Here is a 19,724-nt window from a genome sequence, read left to right as displayed (position 1 = left end):
ACAGAAAGTTACTACATGAAATGGTTATGAATTCACTGCGTGATGCCTGAGTCACTGTTTTACGATAGTTTTGAGAAGTTTTGGCCTAAATGTATATTTTAAAATCCAGTTATGTTACATGCGGGGTGTTGTGACTGACTATATTTGGGGAGACTGTGTAAATTAGGTTTTCGGACAATCTATCTCTTTAAGATTCGGCACACACAGTAGCTCTCTGTAAATTCTCACAGAAGAAAGCAGCCACAGCTGTTGGAGGATAAAACTCTGGCTTTGAATGTGCCGGTTTTGTGCAAGTACTTTAAGCTCTGGATACCAGCAGGCGGGCACGTTCTGAAGACCGGCTCCACTTGACCCATCTCAGGGGAACGTTCTGGAACAAAAACGTCACACACCATGCCAAACTTTGCACATTCTTATCCTAAAAAGTACAATACTGATCTGGTGTTAATTGCTGACACCACATGTACAATTAATACAATCCACTGTCCTCTGTGCTGCACTACATGGCTTACTGTTTAAACTTTAGAGAAGACCTACACTAACAGTACTGTGGAAAGGCCAATTAATTTCCAGTCAAAAAGGCCAAGTACAAGTTATTCATATTTCCGAGAAGGTTAGATAAAAGATAATCCACGAGTTCAAAAACTAAAAGCTACAGAGAAATTTGAGCTCCTAACAGCCACCTGGAAGAGCTGGTAGACACTAAAGCTGCCCCCAACAGCACTTAAAGCTTTCATCTCTGAGAGAGAGGAGAAAATCAAGCTGCTTCAGATCTGAAAACATCCACAGGTGTTTCTGTCCATCTTTCCACTGTGAGAAGACGACTCAGCGCTGTGGGTCTGAAAGGATGTGTAGCTGTCAAGAAGAACCTCACTGAGAAAAGGAGACGGACACATCAAACAAAGAAGCTGAACGATGGACTGACCACCCCAGAGTCCAGACCTTAACACCATTGAATGTGTTTGATTACTGCAGAAAATAATGAACCAGATTCTAAGACTGAACTTTGGAGGTGTGTCTGCAGATTCTTTGAGGAACTGAAAATGAGTCTCCTGAAAAGAATGGAAGCTGGAATAAAGGTAGAGAGTGACTCACTGAACACTGAACAATGGTAATATATTTAGCTTTTGAGCTTTAAAATACATTTTCTGCTATTTTTGACACTTGAAAATAACAATTTGACTGGAAATTAATTAAATGAATGGTGGTCTCTGACTTTTCCACAGTACTGTGTATTCAAAAGTTTGTAGTTTATCCAATATTTCAAGGGTGTTAATAGTGAGTCTATGCTGCAGTAACAGGCTCTACACTTCTGGGAAGACTTTACACTAGATGTAAAACATTGCTGTGAGGATTTGATTGAACATTAGTGAGGTCAGGTACTGATGTTGGATGGTAAGTTCTGGATCACTCCAACTCATCCCAAAGGTATTGGATGGAGCTCCACCACTCCAGAGAAGTTCCACTGCTCTACAGCCCATGGGCATGGTGACCTTTGGCTTGTATGCGGTTGCTCCTGGATTGTCTCATTCTATTGGTCAATGCTTTCAATGGAGATTATACAAACTATGTGTGCGCAGTTGGATGCAATGGATGCACATATAGGAGCTGTATGGATACTTTTGAACATTACCTAATGTTTCTCCAAGTTATTCCCAGTTAAATTCCAGGCCTTTGAAAGCATAGCAATGTCGCTCATTTGTTTAACCTTAAAAGAAGCTTTGGGAGGAAACAGGCAGTTGCTAAGCTCCAACTGGTCACAAGAAAGAGAATGTGACGTGACGTGGAGATGGTGGTGCAGTGAAGGCCTAAACTAAGACTTCTTAACAAAACTAAGAGTCTTAACAGCTTAAACTTAAGTTACAACAGAAAATAGACAGTCTCAGACTCCTGCTATTATCTCTGTGTCTCTCTGCCACCATCTCTCTCTCTCTCCACAAGCTAATATGGTAGCCTTAAGCTAACATACTAGGCACAAGGTAACATCCCTGCAGACCATGCTGGGTGACCAGCTAAACCAGCACCGGACCAGCACTAGACCAGCATAAACCAGCTTGGACCAGCTGTTTTTTAGCAGGGATGCTAGACATGATAAAATGATGCAGTACAATATGCTGTATCAATACTTTCCTGCTTGTTTGAGACATGACAACGGTCATTTTTAAACATTTAAAGTAAAATTCATATGAGGGCTTTCATTTATTTTGCACTGGGATCCATAAGATCCTGGCGATACTACCGATACAGTATAAAAGAAAGCTTTTTCATGCGTGAAAAATATTAAAGAGGGCCAAAAAAGGCATTATTAAATCATATCTTTTCTGAAAATATGTCAAAACGTCACTGTAGGCCTGGCTGAGCGGTATTTGTGCACTCTACTGCTCTCCAGTAACCCTTCTTACACTAAACAGCACTCACTGCTCTTTTGTCCCTTCCCACATTATTGCCTTCTTGTTTGGGTTGATGATGTCAGTTTCTAGAATGGTCCATGAGAATTCAACTGTTCTCCGCTGACCTCTACTGGCCAACCAGGGTATTTTAAACAACACTGTGTTTATTATATACGTGCTGAGAAATAGGCCTCATGTTACATATTGCTGTTTTTATATACAGTGCACCATTTATATTTTCTCAGCCAGCATTTTCTCTAACGCCTAATATGCAGCACTTTGAATGATAATAAGTGTGTTTTCCCAAAGCACATTCAAAGAACAAGAACTGATCCTATCAAGAACCAGTTAAACTAGAATGGTTCTAGTTCTAGTTCATTTTCCACCTGCTTGAGAGACAGCTGGAAGTGATAGTAATAATAACCAAGTAATACTAACCATAATTAATTATTTAATTGCCTTTTTGGTCATTTGTATGTCTTTACTTTAGTATTAGCTTAGCATTGGCTGACGTAAAGTAATATAGTTTGATTTTCTGCACTCACAGTTATACATAATCATATGTAGAAACAAAAAAGCTTCCATTTGTTTCTGTCAAGTGTTAAAACATGAGCAAAAACACTCTGGGAGCTAGAATAAATGCTAATAATGTTAGCATCAGCTTCCTGACAAGCTTATGTCACCATAGCAAATTCTTAACAGCGTAATACTTAAATATATATTTGCTATAGCAATCAGCACACCATTCTAGTTTACGTTCTGGAGTGCTTATATATCATGTAATAGTACTTGGTAACTTTATCTTTACTTGGAAGAGTAAAGAATTTGCTAAATTGTAGTTAGCCTCAGCTGCAAGTGTTAGCAAAGACAGTGGAGAACAACATCTTTAGCAGGTACCCAAAACCATAGAACTGGAACCTTCAGTACTGGAACGATGGTCAATGGAAAAACTATAGTTCCAGTACTTTGTGCAGTGAAAAAAATGCCCCAAGTATCCTAATCATTTCTAAAATCTGATCAACAAATGATGATAGACAGCAGTGTTATAGTACAAATTAATACCTAGTGCTCCTTTAAACCTTTAAAATCCCAGGCTTATTACATATTATGGCTTATTATTCAGTAGCTACAGCGACTTCAATGCAAACTAGCTGAGCTATTCTTAGTTTATTGAATTGTGTAATAAAACTTTGGGCCCTGTCTGGTTAAGAGGGCACACAAATGAGCACCGTAAGTGTGAATTCAGCTCTGATTTTGTGCTACGTATGTAGCATCCCTCTGTCCACGATAGCAAAACGTGCAATATCCATAGAGATTCCAAAACAGCAGGTGCGCAACGGCTCAGGTTGGGAGCGCCTGTGCTTGTTTCGTCGTGTTGGAGAGCAACTCTGGCCAGGTGCTTACAGCCATGACCTGAGGCTATTACAGGCTGATCTGGATATACACACACCTGACAAACAGGGAAGGCCCAGGCTAGGGCAAATCCCTTTCCTCATCTGTGAGAAAACCAACTGACAGATGTTTCCCTGGGCTTCTGTCCAAAAGGAAAGAGAGAGAGAGAGAGAGAGAGAGTGAGAGAGAGGGAGAGAGACGCTGTCCATTGCCAGGGGTTCCCAATGTTCTCACAGCAATTTGGATAGTATATAAATCTCCTGGGATTTGCTGGCTGTGCATAATTTCTCAGGCTAGTCGACGGTTGATAAGTGCAGACATATGGCTAAAGAATATTCAGAAAGGAAAAAAGAACTGTCCCACAGTCATCATCTTCAGCTACTGGCGACCATCAACACATGGTTCATACGCAATGTTTCCAGGAATTAGTGAATTCAGCTTCACCAATTGCTGACACAGGCATTGCACCCACAGAGGTTGTATAATCTCAGCAGAAAAGCATTGACAATTAGAATGAGACGCTCTGGAGCAGCCACACATGGGCCTAAGGTCACCATGATGGATGCCTAGCTTCGGTTAGAGGGGGATAAAGCCCCCCAACATTGGACTGTGGAGCAGCTAGCCAGCTATTAGAGGCACACTTAGAACAAAGTGCAAATCTTTAAGAGTCACTACTACTGTCTGTTGTAAACATGCCGACTTTTCTCTTACAGCAAAGATTTCCTCATTTTAAGACAAGGAAAATCCACTTCTGATGATGTCTTTTGATTGTGGAAGTACATTCTGACTACAAGTGCTTTGGGTTGAATACTTAGGGGTGGGCTGATTTAGTGTTTTGCTAGCTGGCTAATTCTTCAAGAGAAAAGGTGAAAGTTAGTGCTATATCGCTAATGCTAGCTAGCATGATGTATGTATTAGTCGGCTAGCAGTCAGGATTTGTTTGTTAATAACCATAATTAATTATTTAATTGCCTTTTTGGTCATGTATGCGTATGTATGTGGTTTACAGCATGCTAAGCTATTAGTCAGGATTTGCTGGGTGCCAATTGTTGTATGATGTATTTGTGTAAAGCATGCTGGGTATTGTAGTGAGAGAACTTCGACGGACAAACAAAAAATGAATGGTGCAGTGCTGCAATACTACAAAAGATGACAAATAGCATAATGCTAGTTTTAAACCAGAACGCACTTATAATGATGGACTTTGGACGGCACCAGCAGGTTAGTAGTTAAATTTACTCTGTTCCGTCCCTGAAAAAAAATAAAAGAAACCATTAAAGGTTTATGTTGGTTCCTGGTGGTGTCCTGTAGTCAGTAATGGCATTCTGTGGTTTCCTGCTTGGCCGATATCACAGTGTAAAGCACTCCAATGGTTTAACAGGTGCTCTGATGGTCTTTCTTCAGTAAGGGGTCTATCTGAGTACAGTTTTGAAGGATTTTTCTGGTGCTTTTCCGAGTCAAACTTCATAGTTTCACTTCTACTTAAACATATTTGTAACGACTCCAGATTTAGTTCCTCTTTTCACATGTTTGACCTGATCTGTTCTGTTGATCAGAGCGACTTGACCCTCACTTTAGCAATTCATTTATGACCTCAAGAAAGAATTTAAGGTTCCAGGGTGAATAAGTTGGATGCTGGGTGTACTAAGAGGTTCCACTGCACGGGAACTTGGGAAGTTTTTAAATATGACTCTTTTACTTATAGTTGAATATTTCAGTAAGGTTGAAAAAAAACTAATTTTGTTTTCAGGGTCACACTCTTAAAAAGATGGTTCTTCAAGGGTTCTAGTAAAGGGAACAGTTCTGTTCAGAATCACTTGCATCCCTAAACAGTTCTTCGCATGGTGAAATGGTTCTTCGGATTGATGGAGAGTGTGCTGTATGTGGTTCTATATAGGACCTTTTTGAAAATGGTTCTATATAGCATCAAAAAGGGTTCTTCTATTGTTACAAGTTTGACATAACAGTAGAGGAACCCTTTTTGATAGTATATAGAACCATATACAACACATTCTTCATCAGAACCATTTCAGCATTCAAAGAACCCTTCAAAAGCATGCAAATGGTTCTATACAGAACTCAGTGTTCTAAATAGAATCGTTCCCTTTACTAAAGAACCCTATTTTTTAAGAGCGCACCACACATTTTCACCTCAGCTCAACAGTAAACACCATTTGGGGTCTCTAGCGCCACCGCCCACCATCAGGCGGAGGGAAGAGCTGCAGCACGCGGCGGTGAGCGCGCTCGGCGGAGAGACTGCAGCTGGAGACACAATAACACAGCGGGCAGCACAGGTAAGCAAACCGGGCTTGTTTTCTCCATATTTCCTCACTAAATCTACGAAATTTTATGTGTTATTTGCTCCATTCGACGCCGAGGTGTGTGAGGCGTCATTCTTGTGTGAACTGGCGTATTTTTAAACGGCGCTCGTCACGTTTTCGTTATATTTTTCGCCTGAGGTAAAAGCGGCTGGGCCTGAGCTGTTCCAACGGTTAAAAATAACCGTTGGCTTTTCAATAATTGACAATATATGGATGAATATGAAGCTTCTAGAAATGAAACGTTTAGAGGTGCCGCCTTAAATAATCCCCGTTAGGAGAGGATTCAGGCTGAGGGGAGCAGCAGTGTAACGGCATTTATGGCACCAGCAGCTTCACCGCTGCCCGTTTTCCACAATTCAGGCTTCCTTTATGTCAGCTTCTTGTCCGAATTATCCCGTTCCACCTTAAATGGTGCAGCAGATACATGCTGGCGCCTGAGGTACCAGAATGTAACTGTTAGTTATACGCCGCACCATTTAAGGTGGAACGGGATAATTCGGACAAGGAGCCGGAGCGCCAGAATGCAACTTGCTGCACCATTTAAGGTGGAACGGTTAAATTCGAACAACAAGCGCAAGCGCCAGAATGTAACTCGCTGCTGAATTTAAGGTGGGACGGGAGAATTCGAACAAGAGGCTGGCGAATGAGAAACGGACGTAGCATTTTTGCGTGTTTACGCGATTTTCTCGACGTTCACCGTGTTTTCTGGTGCCGCTCATTGTGTTGTCTCCTAATGAAAGCCAGCCAGCCTCCCCCGTGCAGAACGGCTTACAAAGACGGAGCATTGCAAATGCATGGAGGCGCCTCGGCTGAATGGGAATCTGGCTCTGCTGGGTCTTTATTTCAGTGCCAGTGAAGTGCCTTTTAGTTCATTCAGCGGTCCTTTTTTGTTTCTTTGGTGCTGATGGTGCAGCCATGATGCCAGCTCTCCCATGTGCTGCTCATCTGCCATTACAGAGCCAAGCCCATGCAACATGCAGACAGATGTAGCTTTGAAAGAAATGTCCTGAAAAGGCCAGTGGATGATGGGTTATGGGGGGTGACTACAAAGCTAGTACGGCATGGGCTTGGGAATAATTGGCTAAGACCTTTTTTTCAGGCGATGTGTCTGTTGGCAGGTGATTTTTTTCCCCATTGTCAATGGCAGGTGGCCACCATGACGCCTCCTTTAGGCATGGGTTTGTCTTAAAGGCGGGTTTGTCTGGGCGAAGGGAGGGCTGCTGGATTCCTCGTCCAGTTGCAAAGCAGAGACACACCCCTCCTGCGATTTAGGACCCAGTGATCTAGTTCAGAGACGCAGAGAGCCGAGGCACAGTGGCACGCACTGCATGGTGGACTGAATCGAGCATGTTCTTGCAGACCAGTTGGGTTTCTCTCGGTTCAGAGCTGACCATACAGGCCCGATCCCTGGGCAAAGCCGGGGTAATTGAATTTTAGTGGTCCGAGCACAGATGTACTACATGTAAGTTAATTAAAACCACCAATTAGGGGGTTTTCCCCAAACACCTACTCTAAGCCAATTAGCAGGAGTGCCAGGGGGCAGTTATTTATTTTACATGTAAAATAGCCTATTGTCACGCCGCGAACCTGACTTGTTAAAAGAGTCGTCTTTCATCGTGTAGAGTAATTAATGCACAGCTAAAGAAACTGCCTGCTAGGCAGTTAGGAGCAGTTCATTGAGACAAGGCAATTGTTTGCGCGACTGCTCAGTGAACTTTGGGGCTTTGGGTCTTTGGGTTTAGTAGGTTGTGGTGTCGACGAATCCTGAAGATGAGTATTGTTTACAAATGAGTCGAGGTTTCTGTAGGATTTTGTGAGGGTGCAGGAGTCGAGTCATGTTATGTAGCTATTAAGGCATGTTATTAGACATTAATTTACTATCATTTATATAATTATAGAATTGATATCCTACATTTCTTGTATTTATTTTTTTATTTTGTTCCACTAATGACATTTGTGTGGTCTGATATACCAAAACAGACATACAAACATTAGATAAACATAATTTTTACATGACAATTTTCCAAGCTTGGAATGAAACAGGCTTTTTTTTGTTACTATGCCTTTAAGACTAATATATCTACACAGATGGTTCTTCAAGGGTTCTTTAGTAAAGGTAATAGCTCTACTTGGAACCCTTGGAGTTCTGTGATCCATTTCATGCTTGAAAGGTTCTTTGCTTGGTGAAATTGTTCTTCGGATTGATGGAGAATGTTGTGTATATGGTTCTATATAGAACCCTTTTGAACACGGCTCTGCGTAGCACCAAAAAGTTTCTATATAACACATTCTCCATCAATCTGAAGAACGATTTCACCATGCAAACAACCATTTAAGCATGAAAATGTTTTGAATAGAGCTTGTGGTTCTATGTAGAACCATTAATTTTTTCTAAAGGACCCGTGTACATGAAAGGGTTCTTAAGAATGTGATGTAGATGGTTCTATATAAAACCTTTCTGATAAGGGTTTTATATAACACCAGAAAGGGTTCTTTCTATTGTCACAGTGTCAAGCTTGTAACAATAGAAGAACCCTTTTGGGTGCTATATAGAACCCTTTTCAAAAAGGCGCTATATAGAACCATCTACAGCACATTCTCCATCAATCTGAAGAACCCTATAATGATGCAGATAACCCTTTAATCATGCAGAGGGTTCTTTGTGTGTTCATGGTTCTATGCAAAACCATTTTCTTTACCAAAAAACCCTTGAAGAACCATTGTTTTTAAGCGAATAGATGAGCTCTGTTCTGATTGGCTGCCTTGTATTGGGCCTCATTCAGAAAGCAGTGGAAACACTCTTTATAACTTCAACCTGAGTGGGCGGAGCTAAACTGCTGTAGGCTGTATAGGCAGATCAGTGTAAATTGGTTGGTTTTTGTGACATCACAAAAACAGTGAATTCAAAACGGGGGAATTTGAAGCTGGACCATTGGACCACATGTATTTTTTGGAAGGTAAGGGCCTTTGTAAGTCAGCCCTACAGGACTGGGAAGACAAAGGCCCAATCCCATTTCTCCTCTCACCCCTACCACTTAGCCCTACCCCGGCGTTTTGTGCGTTCACGTCTAGGTGTCCTGGTTCTTGTTGAGATAGAGGGGTAGTGTGAAGTGTTGGGGCTACATGACCCTCCAAACGGAGGTTTTTCAGAGACTCAATCCAAAGATGGCTGCGCAAGAGAATCTTCTCTGTTAAAAAATACAGTAACCATTGTTTTATCTTAGTACTATCTTATGTGTCTTAGTTTAATGTCATTTCAATGTATTATGGCCCTTTTTTCATAACAAGCAAAATCGCTATGTCTTGGTAGCTAGCTAAATTTCCCGTTCCACCTTAAATGGTGAAGCAGTTCTGACGCACAAAGATGTAACCTCTGCACCATTTAAGGTGGAACAGGAAAATTCAGACAAGAATCTGGTGAATATCTGACTTCAGCTTCATATCACTGAAGAATTAGGGGTGGGTGATATAAATAATTGCCCCCCCCCCTTTAAAGGCATATGATGCCCTAAATGTAACTAAAGCCCAGCAGTGAGGAGCTGAACTTTACCCTCCTCTGCTGTCACTGCAGACTGGCAGGGTCGCCTACAGAGCAGCGCTGGTAGCTGTTAATGAAGTAATGCTCTTTTTATTTGAGGGTCCCATTTCAGAGGGAAGATTTCAACCACTACACCCTTATAACTCAGTTCCAAGGGGCAAGATGACCCTCAAAAACAAGGGGTTAGGGGTAAAAAGAAGAAATGGGATTAGGCCAAAGGCTTCACACATATGGCATTTTTTCAAGGCCATCCAAATCGACTAGCTCACTTTGTGGACATTGTTTCGAAAAGTTTGAAAGCAGTTCAGTTCAGCATTATTTGTACGACACTTTTTACATCAGAGGTTGTCCCAAAGCAGATTTAAGAAATCCAGATGAAGACCCCTAATGAGCGAAGTGAGAGCAACAGTGGTGGAAACATCTCCTTTTACAGAGCATGACAGATAATGGATGGTTTCAGATTCTAGGCTGATGGGCTGGTGCTTTGCTTTGTTTGCTCCTAGTGAAATCTGCAGGATGCCAGTGGTAGATGATGTAATGCCATATATGGCTGCATGATATGGACAAAGTGCTGTACTGCAATAGTGATTGTGATAGTAAAGCACACAAGTGAAATTAATAATGTGATAAGTCTTCGTTGTTTTGATCAAAATAAGTTTTTGTTGGGTTTCCATGAAGACCTTTATTTCATCAGAACACCCACAGAGACTCATTCGGAACTGTGATTGGTCAGGGTGCTTATAGCATATCGCTGTTGTCAGAAGAAAAGCTCGTATCTCCAAAACAGTGACTTTACAGGAGAAGGAAAAAACCTGCCTAACTTTTAATGTACGTCAATGGAACCAGACGTTTTTCCAAGTACATTTAGGTTGTTTCTTTTAGTCAGTTCATCATGAAATTTACACACAAGGTAAAGGCCAACAGACATTTTCAAATATGTCAAAAACTGACGACAAAAATGGAGATACAAGGTTTTCTTCCGACATTGTGATTGGTTGGAGGGCTCATTTGCATATTGCAGTCTTCTGTCATATAGGAATTGCCAACGTCACGATAACAAATAACAGATAATGGGCCTCATTCATCAATATCTTCTTAAGTTTTTTCTTAAATTTGTTCTTGAGAAAGATTCTAAGGAAAAGTCAACGTCAGATTCATGACATGTTCTTAAACCGCAGCGTAGGTAGATTATGCATGTGTAGATTAGGTTCCAAAACGTCTGGTTCCATTGATCCGTTCTTACTAAGAACAAATCCCATTTAAGAAAACATTGGTGAATGTCAGAATCTTCGTGAAAACTGCATAAGTGGGTTTTAAGAAGAAATTTCTTAAATGAGGCCCACTGTATTGTGCAATTAATCAATTTCCCGGCCCACCCGCCCCCATTTAGGAGATTGAATTTCAGATCACGTAATCAGACTCATGTTATGATCATCTTTATGTCGAGGACTCCAAGCACATAAACATTTAATCAATGCTTTTCGTAGAGAAAGCTGAGTCTGTCTAGCACGGGGCTCATGGGTATCAGCCACACCATCTGAGTTGATTATTTTTAATGGCGACTAAGCCTTACAAAAATGCCTTTTTTCTTCCGAAAGCCTGTGCTGATACGGGCAGGCTCTCAAAGAGAATAAGACTTTTTGACACAGTGCCATCAGCAGCCTCTCTCCGACCAACATTCCTGCATGAGCGCTTAATTGGAATGGTGGTACTGAAGGAGGGGCTTTAGCTTGTTTTCAGTGCCAGTCTCCTCCTCAGACAAGCTGGCATGGCAGATAGGATCTGTGCCACGGGCGCCGTGGTTCATGTCATTCAAAGCAAACGCGCAGCTGCAGAGACTTAGGCTGTCACCCCTCCCACCAAACAGAGCCGTGACAAGTAGAATTCCAGAAATCCACGTTTACGGGTTTCCACATGGTGCTGTTCACACAGGGCCCTGCAGGAGCCTTTGAGGAACGACCCGTCAGACTGATCAGTCCTCCTTACTGAGTTCAGACACAACTGTTATGAAATGGTCTAATGGCAGTAAAAGGGTTTAACTTCTCATGTATGTAAAGTGATATAACATGGACCTGTATGGAGGACCTTCAGTTCCTCGCTTTCATATTTACAGCTCACATATTAGTTGCAAATTTCATGTCATTGCTGTCACAACAAAACGTCCAACCTCCAAAATAATACCTTTCCAGTAAAAGGAAAAACATCCTAAACTTAAGTAATTTTACAGCACTTTTAGTGCCTAATTCATCACAAAATTTTAACATATTTTAAACTGCTGGCATGATTAAATTAAGTATAGAAATAAAAAAATGGCAAAAATGGAGATGCAAGGTTTTGTTCCGATAGCAACAATATATAATTTATGTATTAGTTATTGAATGATTCATAGTAGTTACTGAGCAATTTGTAACAGTTACTAAATAGACCATAGTTGATATTGAATAGATAGAAAGTAGATAGAAAAGTAGTTAGAAAATAATTGATATTGAACCGATAGAAAGTAGAAAAATAGAAAATAATTGATATTGAATTGATAAAAAGTAGATAGAAAATTATTGATATTAAATAGATAAAAAGTAGATAAAAAATAACTGATGTGGACTAGATAGAAAGTAGATACGGACTAATTATAGCAGATACCGAGTAATTTATAACTACTGTAGATTCTAAACCAATCATTGTAATTACTGAGTAATTCATGACGAAGTTGAATAAATAATAGAAGTTACTGAATAATTCGCAGTAGATATTAAATAATTCATAGCAGATACAAAATAACTCATATTAGTTACTGAATAATTCACTGTAGATATAAAACAGTTCATAGTAGTTATGAATAAGAAAAGACATCACCTGGTCCAAATATATTACAGCATTGCTAACTGCGATTTCTTGACAATATGGTGTTACGGCATTGATTCTACTGACAGCACATTCTAAGACCAGTTACGCCATAAGAAGTTATGAAACTGCAAAGCTGACATGATATTTAGCCGTTTGATGCCTCCTTATGTCAGCAGATCTTTAGCCGGGCTGCTATCTGACCACTTCGCCGGACATAAATAAACAGTGTCGTCTTGCTTAGAGCAGTTCCACATGTAAGTACTCGTTAAGATGTTTCCAATGTCTCTCAGTGGACTCGCATTAGAGATGCTGCATTAGGGGGAGTCTGTAGTCATGCAGGGAAGCAGGGAGGTATGGAGAGGAGGGGCAGAGAGAGAAGGAGAAGGGAAAAGAGCGATGCTGAGTAAAACTAGGTCAGAGATACAGGGGCAGTCGACCGTGGGGAGAGCATCCTGGACTCACACACGCACACACTGTGTGCCAGCAGAGAGCAACGTTTTGCAGTGTAATATCGGGTAAACAAGCCCAGATAGACCCTCGAGTGGCGCTGTGAATGGCTCATGCCGTCAAATGATGAATCGACTGTGACATCAACCATGTAGCGCACTTTTGGGGCCAAAACTTCAGATTATGGCTCTGTCACTAGTTACATAACATCTTGATCTTATAAGCTCAACAGAATATATTTGGTAATAACAGACAGGCATTACATGTTCATGGTGACATTTTATCTCCAGCAATGCATCAGCTTATGTAATCAATTTTCAAAGGGAAAGGTGCATAAGTAGACACTGTTTGCGATATTGATTAATGCTGATATCGTACAGTAGTTTGTCTTTGTGGGTTAAAGGATCTGAATGCTGATTTGACACAGTAGCTCAGTGAAGCAGGCACAGGAGTGTTAGGCATCTGAGCAGATTATATACAGAAAGCTATTTATCTGGGTATTGAGTGGTTATTTCTGCAGAAGAATACTAATATTAGAATAAATACAACAGTAAACCGTGTTTTCATGTATGTCATAAAAAACATAATAATCATTTCCAAGCCTCTGTTTCTCTTTTCTTTGCATCTGTTTTAACGTTACATGGTGTTTTAACAAGCAAAACACACACTTATTGCAAAGATAAATGTTTTTAGATAATGTGTTGTACAATATTGACATAACAAATGATGTTCGATAAAGCTGGCGCATATCACAACAGCGATATGAGAAGCGATAAATTGTTATTAGTGTGCCAATGACTGGATGTGACACAAATGCAGATTTATTTTGAATATTTCTGTAAACATATAAATTAATATACAGCCATAATTAACTGAAATAAATCAAAAATATTTTTATTGTGAAAAACAGTAAAAACAGAAATGATTTTTTTGGAGATAAATTTATGTCAGTATTGCTTTCTAACCCTAACCTTAAAGGCCTTACACAGTATTTTCCCTGCTTACTCAAGATATTACATTACCTAGAAGTACGTGATTATCTTCATACCTCTGCTTCAGTCCAATATTGACTGGGCACTACAGAGCGCATAAAAATGACCTCTGCATTTTACATTTTTTTGGATACTGCCCCCTAACCACCGCTTAGGAATTACTTTATTTGGTCACAGATTACACTAATTGACGATAGTGAATCATAAGCTACCTTGTGTTGTATATTCAGGACCTGTGAAATCAACTGACCCTCCCACACACACACTCTGCATCGCTGTACTTCAGTAAAGCTATAGCTACTCATTTACAAATGCTCAGTTTTTGGACGCAAGAGGGAGAATCATCACTCTCTACCAATATTCCAAGTAATGAGACCTAATCAAAATGGATCAAATTACTTTCTGGGATTAAGGTGACACCCAGTACAAGAGTCTGTAGCCAGCATTTTATCTCATATGAAAATTGGGCTTAATACAGCTCCAGATTTGCCAGCCAACTCCAGCTAAAAGGAAGAGCTTTCCTGACTCTTAGTGGAGGCAGTGTGGATGATTAGATTAGACTCAGTGACCCTTATTAGTCCCACAGATTTCACCTCTGCAATCTAACCACTCCGTGCAGTGAAGCGCCACATACACACTAATGAAGACACACACTAGGGGGCAGTGAGCACACTTGCCCAGAGCGGTGGGCAGCCCTATCCGCAGCGCCCAGGGAGCAGTTGGGGGTTAGGTGTCTTGCTCAACGGCACCTCAGTCACAGACTGTCGGCTCAGAGGATCGAACCAGCGACCATCCGGTCGCAAGGCTGGTTCCCTAACCTCCAGCCCACGACTGCCCCACAACGGTAAATCGACAGTAAATCGTTATTTTTACAGTAACAGCAATTAGAATGTAGCAAAATGCGCAGGCTAACATGAATAAATTTCATTTAATCTAATTTAGCTCGCTTGCTAAGGTTACATTAACATTATATCAACGTTATATGATATGATACACTAACATTGAGATTGCCAGCAGACATTCCCGCATTTAGCTCCCGCCCTGGATAATGTTAGGTAAGGCCTGATAACTAGACCTGGTTAACCAGCTGGACAAAATCTAACAAGCTAACATGTAAAGGTGATTAATATGTAAGAAATACTGTTTCTTACTTTTTTAAAATATGAAATGTGGAAATAAATTTATGAGCCTTTATTTATGGAGCAGAGCTGTTGACTGAGACCCCTAACAGCCTTTCTTCCATTATCTGTAGGGCAACTGTACCCCACAAAAAAGGGAAATAGCATGCCGGTATTATGTTCATCCAGCTCGCATACAGATCATTTTAGAGTTACAGATTTACAGTAAACAATATGAGGCTGAAGTTTCCTTCTTATTCGCCAGCTTCTTGTTCGAATTTTCCCGTTCCACCTTAAATGGTGCAGCAGGTACACCTAAAAATTTGAACAAGAAGCTGGCGAATTAGAAGCTGACTTTAGCTACGGTCACATTTCTGTTTGTTAGCCAGCTAACGGAAGGTTTTGCATTACAACCAGCTATACTGTTAACACCAAGCTGAAGCCAGCCTCTAGCTCACCAGCTCCTTGTTCGAATTTTCCCATCCCACCTTAAATGGTGCAGCAGTTACAGTCTGCCTGTGCCCGTCCATCTAGGCGGTTATACTTGATGCAGGGACTGTCAGTCAATCTGCTGGGGTCCACACCCACACAGCAGAATGGTAAAAGGCAACAGAGAAAAACGAAAAACACAAAACACTCCTTTTAATGTCTTTGGGCCAAAAATTAGAAGCAAAATGAAATATGTAAAAATGTTTGCTGAAATATTTATTTATTACAGATTATAAAAACTACTGTTCAGGGTCTTTAACAGGATGCATACAGATAAGCAGTGAGTGAGGCAGCGCAACATGCAGTGTGAATGGAAACAAAAGCACCAAGCGGTCTGGTCATATCAGGCTAAACGCTAACCTAAGGAGAACGTCCGTTCCATCATTACTGACTAACGTTGGCTGAGACTGCAACTGAGTACCCAGCAGACTGCATTGTCATTTTCTGCATCCCTGACTCAGCTATTCAGTGGTTTGGTGTGAAATGGTCAGTTATAGAGAAACTGAGAGTCAGAACTGTTCACAGTGGTGGTGATAGGAACCAGACATCCACCTCTAAAAGCTCCCTCACAGAAAGTTGCTATATGAAATGGTTATCAAATGTTACCTGAAGTCTTTTAAGATAGTTTTAGAGTTGAGGTTTTAAGAAAATTCTTAATTACCACTATCTGATGCACTATTATCCTTACAAATAAAAACCCGGAAGACACGTGTAGGTTCACTGGTGGTTATAGATAGTAAATAAAATGGCTGTGTTTGTGTTATAAACATCATGTTCCCTGGTTCACCGCCACTGTAGAGAAATTAGATTCGCTAGGTTTCATTTCAATGAATGATTGATTTATGCAGAACTTCTGAAAAATCTGTGGACTTTAAGAAGAGGTTTTATGAACCTGTATATCGCCCACTACTGTGTACGTATTTGAATATATTAAATGCATCAGTTAAATCTCACATCAACACTTGTTCTTCACAGTTATACGCACTTGTGATGGACTTACGATCTGAGAAACAGTGAGCTTCCTTGTGTTATGACTGTCTGTCTTTGTGTGTCTTCATGCGGTATCTCAATGCTGTGTCAATATCATTGTTGATCTAGTGCTTTCTGTCACCACCCCACCCCCATCGCGCTCCCGCATTAATGTGTTTGTAGAAATAGCTGGTCCAAGTGTACATTCCCAGCCCATACATTTGACGCTTTAATGCCTGTTTTACCCTCCCCTCCAATAAAACACCAGCTAACAAAAGACGCGGTCGGCAGGTGTTCTTGCAGCCGTCCTTGTAGATGAGCCCTAACTAGACAAGCATTTGCTCTTCTGTAGGAAAAGTCTGGGACAGGTCTGTTGTGGTTTGATGTCCTTCTCTGGACTCTAACCTTGTCTTAGTTTTGGTTTGTCTTTTAGAAGATACTTGCAAGTGTTGATTTAGTTCCATAGAGAAGCTGCTGAAGAGTGAAAGGTCGCCTCAGAGCCGCTGGATCCTTGTGCAAACACTGTGCGTTCCGCGGGGCTTGTGTACCGTAGCTGCGCATAAACCAGGTGAGATTTTTCCCACTGGCCTCAAAAATGCCCTGCCAAATCCAGACTGTGACTGCTCGATCTTATTCCAGTTTCATCTTTGCTTTGTTCTCATCTTATTTATGTGTTACACTCACTCGTTCTTCGTTTGGTTGACTATAAAAACAGACACAAGCCAAAAAGTGACTAAACAGTGCGTTAAAAGCTATTTCTTCACACATTGGTAGGAAAAACAGTCATTTACTAGTTCTTAAGTAGTGCTGCTCCAGCCATTGTGTTCTTAGTTACTTTAACACAGACCTCTCAGGACTGCTTGAGTAAAGACTACCTTCTGCTTCCCAAAGAAATCCTCCTAATCCAGGATGCTTTGAAGCTTGGTGCGTCTCACCTGGCTTGTCTAGACATCATCCATGGAGAAAAAGAGGTTACCCCTTAAACTTAGAGCACACAGACCCAATAAATACCAACAATAAATACTGTGATCTTTACAGTTTTCTTAGAATGTTTAGAACAGGGGGGCCCAAACTTTATTGTCTTGGGGGGGCCAAAGGGCAATGTTTATTGTGGATGGAGGGCCAAAAAAGTTGCCCACCAAAACCATTGCCTTTTGGCCCCACAAGAAAATAAAAAGTTTGGGTGGGTAGGTAGGTTTCGAATCAAGTTTTTAAAAAAGTAATGCTATTTTATAGCATTATTTATATACAAAAGTAATGTGTTTTGTTACTAAAGTACTTCAGAAATGCACATTAGAAAGAATATTAAGAATTTAATAAGTTGCTCATAATAAAAATGTCTTGGTTCTCTAATTCTACTGCATATTCTAGAACAGTGTGAACGCGTGAAAACATTATTAAACAAAGTAAAAGGGGAGGGGCGAACCGTTAAGAACTGTGACGGGGAAAACATTCTAGAACACTGTGACTGAGGTGAGAGCGGTCTAGAACAGTGTCTAGAACAAACATCTCAGTTTGCTAATATTTGTTGGGTCGGTGTGCTCTGGTTGCTGTACTCAGAGTTTTATAACTGTCATTTTACTATACATTTAATTTCCAATACACAAATATTTATATGTAAATACGTCACTATATAATTAATTGCATATTTATTTACATATTTACATTTAGTTTACATTTTGCATTGACCACTTTGCATTTTCAACTTTTGGATGTACATGATTATATCTTCTGCAAGACTTTGCACTCAAAATTAATTTTTCATTAAATTCAAATTATGTTAAAATATCCTCTCTTGTACGAACAAACAAACTGTGAAATGGATTTAAAGTTTACAGTCTGCACTTTCCACAGATTTTCTCCGCTTGTTTTAATAAACTACGAGTGAAAAATAATTAAAGGAAATGTTAAAAGCGCAGTTCTAAGGCGCCATAGGGGATACCGGAGCATTACGGAGACCATTAAGCTCGTGTAGCTGTGAGGGAGAGATTATCAGACGAGGGCTTTCCACTTTTACCTTCTGCAGTAACTCTAAACGTATGCCCTGAGGAAGCATTCTTTCTAATGATGGAGCTGCCCCCATCTCCACGTTTCTGATCGCATGTCTGGACTTGGATGTTACAGCCTGGGAGAATTTGCAGAGGGAGGAGAGTGGAATCACTCAGGGCGAATGGATGGTGCACATGTAAGAATGTATCTGAAGGGCTGGGCTGTTTGAATGTGAATGTGGCTGACTTGTCAGAAAGAAAGAATGAGTGGGACTTCGGGGAAAAGAGATATTTGCAGATGGGTGGTTAGGATATAATAGTACATGTGCAGTTCTGTAGGGGTTACAAATCTAGTCCAATTAGAGATTTGAGGTTTATATTCACTTCCAGTGACATGTTTCATGTCAGACCCACATAATTATCACATGCACTAAAAAGAGGGAAGACTATAAACGCTGAGTTATGTAATCCTGATGAGAAACCACATGAGTAAAGTATTATTTTAGTCTGCTGCCACATTTGATCCCATCACCCTTAGGGACTGAAGCAGGTGCGTCTTTTCTGTGTGCAAAAAAAGCTGCAAGTGGCTAACTGAGGTTTTTTTTTGACAATTGAGAGAAATTTGTAATTTGAACATGATATAATTATAATTTATGAATATACAGCGCTGTGCAAAAGTCAGAGACCACCTTTCATTGAATTTCCACTCAAACCAGCCATTAAGTACAAGCTGTTTATTGTTCAGCATAAGGGAAAAAAAGCAGAAGAACATATATTTAATAGATAATTACACAGAAACCTCAACAATGAAATATCAAATGTTTCAGTGTTTATAGGTCTATGTTTACCCTTCCCATTGTTTTCTGGAGACTTGCTTTCGTTTTTTCAAAGAAATCTGCAGAGATGCACAGCAGGTAGCCCCAAACACATTCAGTGATGTTGAGGTCTGGACTCTGGGGTGGTCAGTCCATTGTTCAGCTTCTTTGCTTGATGTGTCCGTCTCCTTTTCTGAGTGAGGTTCTTCTTGACAGCTACACATCCTTTCAGACCCATAGTGCTGAGTCGTCTTCTCACAGTGGAAGAGAATGGATGTGGCTTTTTCCATCTGAGCTTATTGAAAGCTATAAGTATTCAAGTTTATCTGACGGGGACAGTTTGGTGGTCTACAAGGTCTTGGATGATTTTTGACCTCCAGTTTTAGAAACTCCTGTTTTTTTTTCACTTATTTTCTTTAGA

At 40.5% G+C, this 19,724-nt stretch overlaps 1 protein-coding gene across 4 annotated transcripts in view; it reads left to right on the top strand.

Annotated features, from left to right (window-relative positions):
* The first annotated feature begins 5,990 nt into the window (after window positions 1-5,990).
* Window positions 5,991-19,724, top strand: part of mapta (microtubule-associated protein tau a) — a 45,660-nt gene continuing 31,926 nt past the window's right edge. For all 4 annotated transcript variants that reach the window (XM_036573286.1, XM_036573285.1, XM_036573284.1 and 1 more), the window contains exon 1: window positions 5,991-6,076. The gene's annotated coding sequence lies outside the window, so the exon portion shown is untranslated. The remainder of the gene's footprint in view (window positions 6,077-19,724) is intronic.

Source organism: Colossoma macropomum, unplaced genomic scaffold (assembly GCF_904425465.1).
Source record: "Colossoma macropomum unplaced genomic scaffold, Colossoma_macropomum, whole genome shotgun sequence".
NCBI lineage: Eukaryota > Metazoa > Chordata > Actinopteri > Characiformes > Serrasalmidae > Colossoma > Colossoma macropomum.
The sequence above is the reverse complement of the archived record's forward strand: the minus strand, read 5'-3'. Positions and strand labels throughout refer to the sequence as shown.